This window comes from Rana temporaria, chromosome 2, assembly GCF_905171775.1.
Source record: "Rana temporaria chromosome 2, aRanTem1.1, whole genome shotgun sequence".
In the NCBI taxonomy this organism is placed as follows: domain Eukaryota; kingdom Metazoa; phylum Chordata; class Amphibia; order Anura; family Ranidae; genus Rana; species Rana temporaria.
Window position 1 is genome coordinate 41,432,273 of NC_053490.1, and position 16,947 is coordinate 41,449,219.

General features: G+C 45.0%; 1 protein-coding gene across 1 annotated transcript in view; it reads left to right on the forward strand.

The window, feature by feature from the left end:
• Positions 1-16,947, forward strand: part of LOC120928974 (cyclic nucleotide-binding domain-containing protein 2-like) — a 387,861-nt gene that overhangs the window by 104,949 nt on the left and 265,965 nt on the right. The gene's annotated exons all lie outside the window — the stretch shown is intronic.

The window sequence follows — 16,947 nt, forward strand, 5'->3', positions numbered from 1 at the left end:
ATACTTGATGTTAAGCTGTGTACCTAAAGCAACACACAGCCGAGGCATTACAATGGCGTCTTGGTTAACAACATCTGACCTTACATTAATTACATATGACCTTTCATAACTGTCCCCAAGGGACCCGGGCTGGCTCAACGCGATTGCCACTGCGCTGACAAGCCATTCACCTCTGCAGCTAGGGGTTCGGATCCCGCTCTCGGCTACATGTGAATTGAGTTTGGTGGTCTCAGCCCGGCCCCCGGTGGGTGTGCTATGCGAGGTAAGCCTGCGCTTAGTATGCCCACCTCCCTCCCACAAAAACCACCACACTTACACACGCACTCGCAATTGGGTTAACATGCACGCACTCTGACCACGCGGTCTCTAAAAAGAGAGGCGAAGGACTAACGGGGCTGGTTGAGCGGGCAAATCCTCTCACTCCCTTATAGGGAGTCCCTCTGCCCCGTTGGGCTTCGAAGCGGAGCAGGTAGGACGGTCTGTGTGGGAGGACCCCCTCACACCCGCCATTGCCACCCGGGGCATGGAGAAAGGTGGCAGATTACCTCTGGGGGAGGCCTGCCTACTCCCAACTCCTGCAGTCCGGCTCCTCTCTCGAGTACACGCACAAAATACACTTTAGGGAAAAAAAAACATAACTGTGACCAATAACTTACCAGGATGATATTTATTCCGGATACGCCTGACCCGGTTCATCTGGCGCCTCTTCAGGTCGGACCACTTTTTGAGGATCGTCATGCGAGTGGGTGCTTCGCCGTTTTGGGCGCGTAGTTCCTCAATTAGGGAGCTTACAACTGCCTGCTTTTCTTGCTGCCTCCGCAGCTCATCGTATCCTGTTTCCAGGAACTTCTGCAAGATGAAGAACAAAGTATATTGTAATACTTTTGTTGACAGCCTTATGGATATATGACGTAAATGTATGGTATTCAACAATTGGAAGCATTCTCGCCTTATTAATCAATGACAGGGGTAACATGACAGATTTTATATCATGCCATTTCGGTCGCCACCTTTTTTGCATAAATATAGCAGCCATTATGATTTGCATAATTATGTATATATGATTAACAACACAGGATACACGTATAGGGGAGATATGCGTTGCTATTCATCTGACCGCTATAATTTTTTTGGGACACTGATAATGGGCCTGTACAATAGATTATTTTTTTTCATCCCTATCTTTATATAGGAACAAGAATATGTTTGTTTCGTTTGACTTTTTGATTAATTAATTTAGAATAAATAATGGAGTTGATGTTATTTAACAACTACAACTACCAGCATGCTCTGATACACCATGTAGCTCATCCGTCACCAGCTGTACAACAATTATACTTTAACTCCCAGCATGCCTGGACAGTTAATGGCTGTCCGGTAATAACGGGGAGGCATGGGGTTCACAGTAGTTTCCCGCTGAGGGTTTGAGCTGCAGCGCCAAATTTGCTTCAGCTAGAAGCACACTGTAAGCCACAGCCCATGTGAATGTACCCTGTAAATTCACATTGGGGGAGAGGGGGGGGGGGTAATTGCAGCCAGTTGCATGCAGGGAGTTGTAGTTTTGCAACAGCTGGAGGCAGAATTATTTCACATTGGTCACTTTCCTCACTCTCCCATCTTCCTTTTCCCCACTTTCTTTTATTATTTTTCCCCGTGTTCTGTTTTGTTTGTCACCCTTTTTGTTTTGGTGCTTGCACTTTATGTGTGGCGAGTAGGGTGCTGGTCCTCGGGCCGGTCTCTGAAAGTCTTGGGAGTTGGTAGACTCGGCCTTCTGGTTAGGTTCACCGGCTCTCATGGGGTCTCCCTTAGGGGGAGCCTCAACGAGGAGGGTTCTGTTTCGGCAGTCCCTCCGAGGATGTTGGGTCCTTGTGGCTTCGGCTGCTTGGACCGAGATGGGTCCATATGGCTTTGACTGTATGGACCACAGTAACTCGTTTCCCTGTCAGGAGCCTAACGCCCCGGGGGGTCAGAGACGGGACCTTTTCGGAGGACCACTGACGTATGCAACCGTCGCAGTTTTTTGTGATGTCACTCTTTAGGTGTGTGCAAATTTTTCCCTGCACCGGGTGGAGTTTTTGGGTTGTGTTTTGCACGCCACAGGCTTTTCAACAGAAAAAAAAACAGCTGGAGGCAGAATGGTTGCAAAACACTACGGGTTTGTTACCTAACTCAGGGTTTCAAGACCAGTCCACCTCCAGCTGTTGCAAAACTACTACTCCCATCAGCCACGGTCTGTCAGTGCATGCTAAGAATTTTACTTTTGCTGCATCTAGGGTGCCACAGTTTAGAGACCCGTGCATAAAGGCCTGAAAAATGTGGGCCTGCAGAACTTACAATACTAGAAGTGCCAGCATTCCCAGGCATGCTGGAAGTTGTAGTTCTGCAACATCTAAAGGGCAATATGTATTCGAACGTCCTTGGGCCTTGAGGACCCTGAAGTCAGGACGTTCGCATACGTCCTATGTCCAAAAAAATGTTAAATTCATTATGCTAAATAACAAGGAAAAGTGCCTAAATACACATTTACCAACCAGGGTGTCTGCAGCTGTCCAGGCATGCTGGGACTTGTAGTTTTGTAAAAGCAGGAGACACATTGTTTGTGAAATACTAATATCTGATCATATATACTAACTTTTAAACTAGACTAAAATGCAGTTGAAGATAATGAAATAACAGTGGTCAAAATACTTACACAAATCATCATCTTTTCCTCAGAGAGTGTGAAATTACTTCCAACCATGTTGCTCTTCGATTGCGATGCGATCATAAAGTTGGAAACTGGCAAGGGTCCAGGAAATGGTCGCGTGTTGGGCGCGTGTTGTTCGCGCGATTGCGCATGCTTGATCGAAAAATCGCAATATTTTTTGGCTAAAATATCACAAATATTCTATTTCAGAGTGCTCCTACAGCAGTTTTCGAAATATCTGCAAACAATTTCGCATTCGCATTTAGTGAAATTGCGCTAAAATATCTCGAATATTCGATTTCAGAATGAGCCAATCAGAGCACTCCTACAGCATTTGGCGAAATTCCGCAATAATCATCGCAATATTGCGAAATTTCGATAAAATATAACGAATATTCTAAGCCAATCAGAGTGCTCCTACAGCAGTTGTCGAAATTGCGCAATAAATATCGCATTCGCATTTTGCGAAATTTCGATAAAATATCACGAATATTCTGAGCCAATCAGAGCGCTCCTCCAGCATTTCTCGAAATTGCGCAATAAATATCGCATTTGCATTTTGCGAAATTTCGACTAAATATCAAGAATATTCTGAGCCAATCAGAGTGCTCCTACCGCAGTTATTAAAAATTCGCAATTATTTTCGCATTCGCAATAGCGAAAAATCGCAATCATTTAATTTCGATAAAATATCACGAATATTCGAATTTAGCGAATATATCTCGAATATTCGAATATATATTCGAGATATATCGCGAAATCGAATATGGCATATTCTGCTCAACACTAGTCGTGTGTACATGGCTTCAAAGAAAACCAGGGCAAAGCAACAGGTTGGCTTTAACCTTTTAGCTCTGTAGCCCTTTCATGTGTTTTTTTGCAGCTCAGATGTCCAAATTGTATGCAGTTAATGAGGTAGACAACTCAACATCAACAAAAAGTATATGCAACTAATATCTTGACATGATGACTAATGTTTCCACCTAAATCAGGGGTGGCCAACCAGTGGCCCGGGGGCCACATGTGGCCCGCGGAGCCCTCTGATGTGGCCCGCGACCTCTTACTCTGGAATGGCGGTTTGGCAAGCCCAGATCGCAGGTTGCCAACGTGCCATACCACAGCATCAGTGTTGTGAATGAAGCCGGTGGTAGGGGAAGAAAGTGGCTGCGGAGCAAAGCCCCATAAGCAGATGCTTCCTCTACAGCGCCGGCTTTTGCCACAGCCAGAGTCTATGGCAAAGTTCAGCTAACCCGCAGGATAGACACAGATGCACTACAATGCACCCGCAGTGTGGGTAAACCGCAGCACATCAGTGTGAAAGCAGTCTTAGGCCCTTTTCATCAGCCCGACCAAATGGGACCTTCAATTCACCTCTATAGAGCTACAGATGTCTGTTTACCCCACCTACCTTCAATCCAAAAAACAGAAGGGAATTTGTCCCCTTCCATCTAGGTGGATCGGAGAGCCTATAGAGTATCCGTGACCTGTCAACTGCCCGCTCCGCTCATTATGGCCCGCGACTGGTTACCAAGTTGCTTAAGTGGCCCTTGCTCTTTAAAAGGTTGGGCACCCCTGACCTAAATGATACTTACACTATTAAATTTATAGATGTATAAAGATGTTATTTTGGAACAGTATTTTAATAACTACACTGTTCAAATTTTTTTATAAGCTTTCAAATCCAGAAAGTGTAAAGAAAATATATTCTATGGGGTAGATTCAGAAAGAAGTTACGCTGGCGTATCTATTGATACGCCGCGTAACTTCTAGGATGCTCCGGCGTATCTTTTTTCTGTATTCAGAAAACAAGATACGACGGAATTTGGCTAAGACCCGACTGGCGTAAGTCTCTTACGCCATCGTATCTTAGTTGCATATTTACGCTGGCCGCTAGGTGGCGCTTCCGTCGATTTACGCGAGGAATATGCAAATTAGGTAGATACGCCGATTCAGAAACGTACGTCCGCCCGGCGCATTTTTTTACGTCGTTTACGTTAGGCTTTTTCCGGCGTAAAGTTACCCCTGCTATATAAGGCGTATCCTATGTTAAGTATGGACGTCGGGCCAGTGTCAAATTTTCCGTGGATTACGTTGTTTGCGTAAGTCGTTCGCGAATAGGGCTGTACGTAAGTTACGTTCACGTCTAAAGCATTGACGATTTGCGGCGTAATTTCGAGCATGCGCACTGGGATTCTTTCACGGACGGCGCATTTGCAAAACGTCAAATACGTGGGGTCACAAGTAATTTAAATAAAACACACCCACATCATCCACATTTGAATTAGGTGGGCTTACGCCGGACCACATACGCTACGCCACCGTAACTTAGGGCGCAAGTTCTTTATGAATACGGAACTTGCGCCCTAAGTTACGGCGGCGTAACGTATCTGAGATACGTTACGCCCGCAGAAATTTACGCCGGGCTATTTGAATCTACCCCTATATATTTACTTTTTTCATTTACACACTCCATTCCACATTCACAGCCAGCATGTTTGTTTGTGAACAAACCGCAGGTGATGATTGAGAACCACAATGATTGGTTCCTGATCGTGCTAGACTAAAGCTAACCATACATGTTACCAGTGCTGATCCTGACCTCCCTGGGGCCCTAAGCAAAATGACATGGCACATTAAAAATGAGAAGCGGGGGGCGCTGACGACAGTGACATGTCACATTAAAGAAAGTTGAGAAGCGGGGGTAGGGGGTGTTCTGCTGTCGAAAATGACATCTTACATTAAATTGAGAAGCAGGGGGTGCTAACTTCTCACCTCTTCTCCCATGCAGCCAGCGAGTTGAGAAGCGGGGTGAGAGGGCGAAAATGACTTCTCACCAGGCGGGGCCTCTAGTAATTTGGGGGGCCCTTCGCAGCTTTGCGGGGCCCTAAGCGGCTTGCATAGTGAGCCTATAGGGCCCTGCATGTTACCATTTCTCTCAATCATCCCCCATCCACACTAAACAACGTGGATGGACGAATCTGCCAGCTCTTGTATTCTGACTGCCAACACAACTGCAACTGTCAAAATGCTCAATCATCTGATTGGATGCAGGGGCTGTTTGACAGAAAAATTTCCACCTGGCTCTTTTAGCAAAGTTGATTGAAAAATTTACATTTGTTGAGCCAGGGCCAGCCATGGAACAAATCTTGACCGGTTCAGCAGGAATTTCCTAAAATTCTATTTATGTATAGACATGTTACAGCTGTCAGGGACAGCACTGTTGCAAATCTAGGGGCACAATTAGGGGGTTTCAAGTTCTAAAATGGAAGGACCACAACTATGCTCATTCAGTGATAAAGTTTACACAACCACTTTCACTGAATAGGCAAATTAACAGCATCTCTTTAACCCTTTCACGCCTCCCGCCTCCTGACTCTTTAACTAAAAGTCAGGAGGTGCAGGGGGGCATTCGGGTCATTTAACCGCTCTGATTGGTTGTCACATCGGACACATGATCGCAAAGCTTCCAAGTTTACATCGGGAGCTTACCGACCCCCGTAGACATTTGCTTCCAGGAGCGGGCCCTGGAGAGATCCAGATCCCATCATCCTCCTACTGGCCGTCCAGCACAGGTTTTCCAAAAACGCATGGAACCCTCTCTGTCTTCAACCTCTAAAACCTTGAAAGAACCTATTCAGCTTGGGTGAACTTGCCTCAATGCACCCGTCGCATCGGTTTGGGCTTGTGCCTGTACTGCGGCGGTAAAGGAAATTTTTTTAACTCCTGTCCAGCTCGTTCGGGAAAATCCAGGGCCTAGGTCACTCTGAGAGGAACCATAACTGATTTAATGAGCCATTCGCAGTTACACTGTACCGGCCGTGTGTACTTACACGTGCATGGCTTAATCTTTGAGACATCCTTTAATCCTGTCGGCTTCCCTCATTTCATCCTACCCGTGTCTAATTGGGCTCAAAATGCTTATCAACTTTCTGCATACGTGGACTCTGGAGCATCCAGGAATTTCATTGAACAATCTCTGGCCTTCGAGTTGGGCATTTTCTTTGTTGCCCTGACTCTACCCCTCTCCATGACTGCAGTAGATAGCTCCCTATTGCCAATTGGCCCCATCTGGTTTCAAACCCCTCCTACTGCGTTACACATTGGGGTTTTGTATGGTGAGGAAACTTATTTCCTAATTCTGCCTAAATCCTCCAGTTCCATAATTCTGGGCCTTCCATGGTTGCAGAGACACTCCCCGAATCCAGATTGGAACTCTGGACAAGTATTAGCTTGGGGGCCTCAGTGTCAGCAACGATGTGTGTCCAAGGTACTATCACCTCTTTCCTTCCCTATGGCTGAAACCTCCACAACATGTTGTCTTCCCAATATCAGTCTTTCCATGATGTTTTTTGCAAAAAGTCAGCAGATCACCTTCCTCTTCAGAGACTATGACTGCTCTATTGATCTGTTACCGGAAACCTCTCCCATCCAAGGCCGAGTCTACCCTCTATCTATCCCAGAAACACAAGCTATGTCTGAATACATTCAGGAAAACCTGCAAAAGTGGTTAATCAGGAAATCCAACTCACCTGCTGGAGCCGTGCATTTCTTTATAGGAAAAAAAGATGGTTTGCTGTCCATGCATCAACTACAGTGGTCTTAATGCCATCACCGTGAAGAATTGATACCCTCTGGGGTCAGCACATAGCTAAGTCCAAACTCCCGTGAGGGGGTCCCTGGCGGAATACCGGCTGGCCCTTAGATTCCATGCCCTGAGGAATCTTGTGTCACCTCCTCGCCTGTGGGCTCATACCTGTAGCACTGTGACAGTTAGACACTGCATTGAGGATTTCACTGTTGTTCTGGAGTATAAGGGCTCGTACAGACAGACGGACTGTCCGCTCAAAACGGTTTTGAGCGGACATGTCCGCCTGGAGATTTCTGTCTGATGGTTGTACACACCATCAGACAGAAATCCCTGCGTACACGATACGCAAGGACGTGGCCGCGCCGTCGCCGCGACGATGATGCGGCGACGTGCGCGGCCCTGGAAGTTCAATGCTTCCACGCATGCGTCAAAGTGATTCGACGCATGCGAAGGATGGCGGCTGCTCGGACATGTACGGTGAGTCTGTACAGACGACCGAACATGTTCGACGGACAGGATTCCAGCGAACATGTTTCTTAGCATGCTAAGAAACAGTTGTCCACTGCAAAACGGTCGGCTGGACAAATGTCCGCTGGAAACCTGTCCGCTCGGCCGTACACACGACCGAACATGTCTGCTGAAACTGGTCCGCGGACCAGTTTCAGCAGACATGTTCGGTCGTGTGAACAAGGCCTAATGCCGCGTACACACCATCACTTTATGTGATGAAAAAAAACGACACTTTCTGTGAAGTAAAAAACGACGTTTTTGAAACTTTAATTTTCAAAGACGAAGTTGCCTACACACCATCGTTTTCTCACAATGATCTTGCAAAGTGAGGTTACGTTCCACCACGTTTTACCATTGAAGCTTGCTTCTGGGCATGCGTGGATGAAAAAACGTCTTAGAAAACGACGTTTTTTGCTACACACGGTCAATTTCTGTGAAGTAAAAAGTGCACTTTTGAAAAACGACACATAAAATTGAAGCATGCTTCAATTTTTTTTGGTCGTTTTTTACAAGACATAAAACAACGTTTTCCCCCAAACACAGTCAATTAAAGTGACGTTTTTAAAAACGTCATTTTTTTTCATCACATAAAGTGATGGTGTGTACGCGGCATAAGAGAAAGACTGTCCTGTAAAAGCTTTGCCCAAATTAAGTCCCTGTATATAGATGGGAGAACCAGGTAAACCACCCATGGACTGCGAGGTTGGTTGCTTTCTTGGGTCTTGTGGCCACCTACAATCTTGGAGGCACCAGATGTTGCATAATGGCAATGAAATCCCCAGCTGCCAGAAAGAGGTAACCAGACCTAATTTGTTCAAGTTTTACAGTAAAACCCCTGGCACAGGACCTTGTTTATCAACCACCGCTATAGGGGTGCTACAATCTGATGTTAGGCTGATGGGGTGCTACAATCTGATCTTAGGCTGATGGGGTGCTACAATCTGACCTTGGCCTGTGCTTTTCAATGACTACAAAAGACAAAGTTGTCTTTCTCCTAATATGTGATGCAGTGCAGCAATCCTCCCCCAGATCTGGCACTTCCATGCGTGAAGGATAATATTTCTATCCTTATAAAAGCCTTTTCCACATGTCTAGTATTTTAAACAAGCACGTAGTGACCCAACAAACAGATTGGCTGCCTCACTGCCCTGTTCCACATTTGAACTCCTTATGAGATAAGGTGATATAAATGATATAATACCTGTATTTTCCTACTTGACTAGCAGAATGAAAAGAAATATTTATTGGAGTGAGGAACGGCAGACAAAGGACAATGAAGACGAGGTCTTTGAAAGATGAAATATTGGGCTCAGTAATTTGTGACGGATCCTCAGAGAGAAACGGTGTGAGATGATACCGCCTGACAGAAAGGCAGAGTCCTTGAGAAAAATAAACTTTATTACATCTGTTGAAACTGAAAGAACAGAGTACAGAAGCCAAGTCAAATAAGAAAGAGAAAATGGGTTATTCAGTAAATATTGTAATGTGGAAAGAAATTTTTATATGTCGTTTCAGAGATTTATAAAAGTGCCACTTGGCAGACAGCTAGTCTAAAATCCAATACGGTTTCAGTCTTGTTTTTGTCATTGAGACTTCAGGTGAAAGTTTCTGTGTGATTTTAGCACAAGTCAAAATTATGCTGATCTACAATAAAAAGTGATGTTTTATCAGAAAATGGAATGCCAGGCGAGGACTGAATGCTGCTGGGTGGAAATTGCCCAAAATTTGAGAAGGGCTGGATTTTTCCTTTTTAAAATCTCTTTCCTGGTCAATTGTTTGGAACCCATCTAAATAGACCCAGTTGGAAGACTATTAATTTTAACTACAATATTTCTATTAGATTATACAGTATGTGCCGGCAGGGCCGGATTCTCTCTCCCTGCCGCCCCAAGGCCAGGTCCTGCAATGCACCCCCTCCCCGCCAACCAAACTACCCCCACCCCCCAAATCAACAGAGAATGGCAACCGGATGGCAGGGGCGGCACGGTTAGTTCAAATATTTTTTGTTTCTTTTTTTTTTACTTTTTAATCACTTTTTTATTTTTTTTATTTGTAGCTTGTCATTTACTCTTTCTTATTATTGTATAATTTTCTTATTATTTTTAATATTATTTTTCTTATTCTTTACTTTTTAATTACTTTTTTATTTTATTAATTTAATTATTATTTCTTAGTATTTCCCCCACACTACATTTAGTCCTGCTAGAAAGCAACTTACCGCCATTAACTGTATGTTCCAGGCGTCGGGGGACTCCATGCTGCTGCCGCCCCTTGGCACCCTGCCGCCCGAGGCCTGGCCTTGGTGGCCTTGTGGGAAATCCAGGCCTGTGTGCCGGCTACATAAAAGTCTATGAAGGGAGGTGAGGACTAATTACACACTCCCAAAAGGGAGTTTATCAAATTGAAGGCATATTGGAAGTGAATAAAAAAAAAATCATTTATGGAAGTTAAGTTAATCATTTAGGCCCAGATTCACAAAGCACTTACGCCGATGTATAACAAGTTACGCCGACGTAAGTGCAAATGTGCGCCGGCGTATCTGTGCGCCAGACCCACAAACAGATATGCGCCTAAAACCAGGCTACAGGCTACACCCCGCGTAGCTTGCTTACGCCGGCGTAGGGTGGGCGCACATTTAGGCTGGGTGCCGCTCCCATTGATTTGCCATTCAAACATGCAAATGAGGGAAATACGACGATTCACGAATCTGCGTGCGCCCGACGCAGGCTACGCGAGGTGCGCGTAAGTTGTACGTCCGGCGTAAAGTTATTCCCCATAAAGGAGGTGCAACCCAGCAGCAGACATGCAAAGGTCTGCACCAGGGAACACAAGCTGGCGTATTTTACGTTGGAGGTGTGTCTGGCTGGGCGTAGGTTACGTTCACGCCGTACGCAGTGATCCGGCGTAGCTTAGGCAGTTGTGCCGGCGTGGTTGTGAGCAGGCGCGGGGGCAGGCGCGGGGGTGTGTGCGCATGCGCAGTTCGTGATACGTACCTGTCTGGCGCTCGGCCCATCATTTGCATGGGGTCACGCCTCATTTGCATGGGTCACGCCCACTTCCACATACGCCGGCGTACGCCTTCGAATCCCACGCTGTGCTGGCGCAGCGTTGGGAGCACTGGCTTGCTGAATTCAATGCTTGCCTCTCTGCGCTGCGTTGGCGTAGCGTACATTGGTTACTCTACGGCGGCGTAATGTGCGCCTTGCTCTCTGTGAATCTGGGCCTTAATATTTTTTTTTTTCTGTGCTTTTACTTTATTTTTTAAGTTGACGACACCTGAACTCAAAGTAAAGATTTAATATTTTATAGAGATCATCTAGATATTTTAATCGCTAATTCTGTGTCACGTACCTGGTTATGGAGCTCAACGTGCAGGGAGCGACCTCTCGTAAGCCTCCGACTCAGGACCTCCTGGTAGAATGGACAGAGGGTCAAGAGTCCGGAGGGGCACAAGTGTCTGATGGTAAAGCTGGGTAGCGGTCCGGAAGCGATAGCAGGCAGGTGTATGCTGGCCCAGGAGAAGCACCAAGCAGCAGGCAGAGGCGGTGGTATGGCACTAGCAGGTACAGGAATCAGGCAGGTGAGCAAGCTGGACGGAACACCGGTAAGTGGTTGAGGAATCAGGGTAAGTCCAGAGAGTAGTCGATAGTCCAAGCCAGGTCGGTAACATAGGCGGGCAGAGACAGAGCCAGGGGTTAAGCAGGAGCCGTAGTCAGGTAAAGCCGGGGTCATAGGCAGGTTGCCGGCAAGGAAGGTCACAGGAAGCCGGGTCAGGTACACAGGAGATCAACAGGTAACAGGTGCAGATTCTTAGGTAAACGCTGTAGACTGGTCAGCAAGATGGAGAGGCATCAGGCAGTTTAAATAGCGTTTCTTGGCGCCAAAACAGCGTCACCATATGCGCGTGCTGCCGCGCGCGCCACGTGCGCAGCCGCGCGCACCGGGCACATTGATGCGTGCATGCGCGCGCAAACGCGTCCCAACGTGCGTCGGGGTAAAACAGAACGTCTTTAGTGAAATTCTGTCTTTCAAAAAGAAACATAGAAATCAATGGAAAAAATTCATGGACAGCCGCACACCAAAATAAACCTGAAAGGTAGCCTTTATTGGTGCAAAAAGGATCAAAGCACTACAAAACACAGCACAGCAAGCAGTGGGATATAAAAATCTGGCGCGTTTCGCACAGAGGTCTAGTACTTAGTGCTTCATGACTAAGTACTAGACATCTGTGCGAAACGCGTCAGCTTTTTATATCCCACTGCTTGCTGTGCTGTGTTTTGTAGTGCTTTTATCCTTTTTGCACCAATAAAGGCTACCTTTTAACCACTTGACCACTGGGCACGTAAACCCCCTTAATAACCAGACCAATTTTCAGCTTTCGGTGCGCTCACAATTTGAATGACAATTACTCAGTCAAACAACACTGTACCCAAATGAAATTTTCGTCCTTTTTTTCACACAAATAGAGCTTTCTTTTGGTGGTATTTAATCACCGTTGGGTTTTTTATTTTTTGCGCTATAAGAGAAAAAAGACTGAAAATTCTGTAAAAAATAATAATTTTTCTTTGTTTCTGTTATAAAATTTGGCACATTTAGTATTTTTTCTTCATTCTTTTGCTTAAATGTGAAAGATGAAGTTACGCCGAGTAAATAGATACCCAACATGTCACCCTTCAAAATTGCACACGCTTGTGGAATGGCGCCAAACTTTACTACTTAAAAATCCCCATAGACGACGTTGCAGGGTATTGTGGAGTATTGCGGAGTATTGTGGGGTATTGTAGAGTATTGTGGGGTATTGTAGAGTATTGTGGGGTATTGTAGAGTATTGTGTGGTATTGCAGGGTATTGCGGAGTATTGCGGGGTATTGTGGAGTATTGCGGGGTATTGTGGGGTATTGCGGGGTATTGTGGAGTATTGCGGGGTATTGTGGAGTATTGCGGGGTATTGTGGGGTATTGCGGGGTATTGCGGGGTATTGTGGGGTATTGCGGGGTATTTCAGGGTATTGCGGGGTATTGCGGGGTATTGCGGGGTATTTCGGGGTATTGCGGAGTATTGCGGAGTATTGTGGGGTATTGCGGGGTATTGTGGGGCATTGCGGAGTATTGCGGAGTATTGCGGGGCATTGCGGAGTATTGCGGGGCATTGCAGAGTATTGCGGGGCATTGCGGAGTATTTTGGGGCATTGCAGAGTATGGGGGCATTGCAGAGTATGGGGGCATTGCAGAGTATGGGGGCATTGTAGAGTATGGGGGCATTGCAGAGTATGGGGGCATTGCAGAGTATTGCACAGGGAGGGATGGATGGATGGCTGGATCTGTGACTACATGTGTCACAGATCCAGCCCGCAGCAGCAGCAGCAGCTTTGTAGACGTATTTCGTCTATAGGGCGGTTGCTAACTGGTTAAGGTTTATTTTGGTGTGCGGCTGTCCATGAATTTTTTCCATTGATTTCTGCCTTGTGCATTGCCAGCACCCACAGTCTCTAAAGGAGGACATTGATTGCTCATTGCACTCACCTGGAGTGGCGGTTTCTCTTTCTTCAAAAATAAACATACAGTAAATGTGATGTGTCCATGTCCAAAGCATGCCCATGCACCTTATAATACACATGATAACAATCAATTGACAGTGGAGATCAATTGAGAGGTGGGGATCTACCTGAACAACATGAAAGAGATTACGTTTTTTTTTGTCTATTTGCCATTTGTCCGTGGCACATGTACTGTTTTATTGTTATTGTTTTTGTATTTGTATATTTGTTGTTTTTACATGCACCGTGGGTGCTTGCTGTGTGCATTAATATCAAGTGCCAGTATTTGTACTTATTCCCATTAAAAATCTATTTTTTACCTTGACACTTTGTTTGGCCTTTAAAATCCCATCCAGGGGGAGTCACTCTCTTTTTGTTATATGAAAGAGACTAAAGATCACTGGGGTGCGCCCCCCCCCCCCTTTTTTTAAGAAAGTAACTAACAAGGCCTAACTTAAAATGTAGACGAATATAATAAAACAAATGTCACTGTAAAATTATAAATTTAGCCTACCTTAAAAGTGGAAAGTGTCAGTCAGTAGAGCAGTGAACAGTGTCAGTAGGGCAGTGGGAGGAAACTGCTATCTATGAAGACCCACCTGAGCAATTAGTTCTCTATAAAAGGTTCATTGATGATTGCATTCTCATATGGAGTGGTGATGAGGGTTCGTTGATCCAATTTTTTGAAAAACTCAATATGAAACAGAAAAACATTGTACTCACCCACATGATTAATGAGAAAACTATACCATTTCTGGACCTAGAAATCACACTTGAAGCTCAACGAATTACCACTAAAACTTATTTCAAACCGGTTGAGCGAAATAGCTACATACCGGTGGATAGCTGCCATCATGATCCCTGGTTAATAAATATCCCGAAGGGGCAACTGGTCAGGATCCGTAGAAACTGTACTGACCCACAAATATTCATAGACCAGGCTAATATGATTGGTGAAAAGTTTGTGAACAAAGGATATGACACTGGCTTTATACAGACACAGATCCAAAAAGTGTTGGAAATACCCAGAGAAACACTAATAGAAGATAGGATTAAAAGAACAGTTTTGGATGATCAAGTACCAATTATTTTGAATTACAACGTCCAACACAAACAATTGGAGACTATCTTCAAAAGGCACTGGGCTATATTACAGGCGGATAAACAATTACAATGTATATTGCCAAGTATGCCAAAAATAATCTATAGACGGGCACCCACTTTAAGGGATTTAGTGGCTAAGAATGTACCGGATCCCCCTACTAAATCTAACAGACTAACTTTCTTCCAAGGAAAAGGCTTCTTCCCTTGCAAAAGATGTTTTGCCTGCAGAAAGACTAATTTTAATGGACAAAAATGCTCCAGTTTTGTATCTAACGTTACTCAAAAGGAATATCAAATCAAAGATTTAATAACGTGCAGAACTGAGGGTGTAGTCTATGCCTTACAATGTCCATGCTCCCTTCAGTACATTGGCCGTACCAAAAGGCCCTTGTGGAAACATTTGAGGGAGCATGTTCAAAATATTGAAAAGGGCTTCCCTGACCATAATGTGTCACGCCATTTTTCTATGTGTCATCAAAATAACCCCAAAGACCTCAAATTTTGGGCTATTGCCAAATATAATCCACACTGGAGGGGGAGTCATATGGTACGGCAATTAAGTCAGACTGAATCAAGATGGATACATGAAATGAGATCATTATCACCGAATGGGTTAAATATTGAATTTGATCTCAATTGTTTCATCTCTGATTACTGATTTTTATATTTTATATATTTATACATTTTCACATTTTTACCCATATGTGTAATGTTGAGATATTTTCCTCTCTGGTTTTTAATTAGGTAAATTTAAATAGGTATTTTACTATGTTTTTATATACATATTCTATGCATATCTTATGGTAAAATTTTAAATTTTTATATTGTATTAATTTTTTAACATGTCCGGCAGATATGGGTATTGATAAGTTGCTGGAGTTCTTTTTTCATAATTTCAAGTGTTGTACCACCAATGACCATTGGAGGCTGTTATGCATACTCACAGTTGTCCATATAAATTAATGATGTGTTGGAGGTTATAGTGTTGTACCACTTGTGACCACTGGAGGCTGCTATGTATATATACATATCCCCAGTTGTCGAATATGAATGATTGTTTTTAACAAATTTTAAATTTTACCTGTATTAAAATTATAAATCATACATATGAATATGTTACCAATCCTTATTAGCCTGCGATGATGTAAGATGAAACACTCCCTTACTGCACATCCCGTTGGTGCCTGAGTATCTCGCTGACTATAAATAACATCAGCTGAGACCTGGCAAGCAGTTACCCATGACTAAGTCACGTGTCTAGTGACGTAACGCGTGGGGGAGGAGTTACAAGCAGGACGGATCGCAGATCCGAATGAGGAGAGTGCATCAGATACGCTGAGCGGCTTAATTTGAAGGATTGGTGCTTGGTTGTCCTAAATGCTGTTTAAACTCGGCGGATTCGTGAGTGAGACCTTGTCAGAAATCATTTATCCCAATTTGTTCATGCTATTTGCGCTATGAGATCTCTTCTCTTGTTTTCTATGAGCTGTATCAGTGTGGAGGAAGCGCTGCATATATGAAACAGATGTCTACATAGTGTGATTAGATCCCACATCTCTCAATCATTTCACAGGGTGTTGTTCACGGAAGAAGCACGGGTGTATCCATGCAATTGGACTAATTGCTTTTTGTTTGTGGATCTGTGTAATACCTATTGGATATTGAATCACTTATATTTTGGTTTACACTATATTTTGGTTTTCACATTATCTTAGTTAATATTCAGCGCAATATACTACATATAGTAGGGCAGTGGACAGTGTCAGTAGCAAGTCACTTACAATGGTGGCACATGTGCGGCATCGCTCCAAAGCCGGGTTGTATGCGTCTATAGCAGGGGTGGGCAATTATTTTTTCGATGGGGCCACATGAGAAACTAAAAATATTTTGGAGGGCCGGGCCAAAAGGCTAAACTCAATACTGCATAAAATCCATTGTATTTCTTTATAAAAAGCAGTAAATATCATTGTTGGACAACTGGTACGAGTACTTGTTATAGACATGGCACAGGAGGGGGACAGAGGCTGGGGACATGGCACAGGAGGGGGACAGAGGCTGGGGACATGGCACAGGAGGGGGACAGAGGCTGGGGACATGACACAGGAGGGGGACAGAGGCTGGGGACATGGCACAGGAGGGGGACAGAGGCTGGGGACATGACACAGGCGGGGAACAGACGCTGGGGACATGACACAGGCGGGGAACAGACGCTGGGGACATGACACAGAAGGGGGACAGACGCTGGGGACATGACACAGGAGAGGGACAGACGCTGGGGACATGACACAGGAGAGGGACAGACGCTGGGGACATGACACAGGAGAGGGACAGACGCTGGGGACATGACACAGGAGGGGGACAGACGCTGGGGACATGACACAGGCGGGGAACAGACGCTGGGGACATGACACAGGAGAGGGACAGACGCTGGGGACATGACACAGGAGAGGGACAGACGCTGGGGACATGACACAGGAGGGGGACAGACGCTGGGGACATGACACAGGAGAGGGACAGACGCTG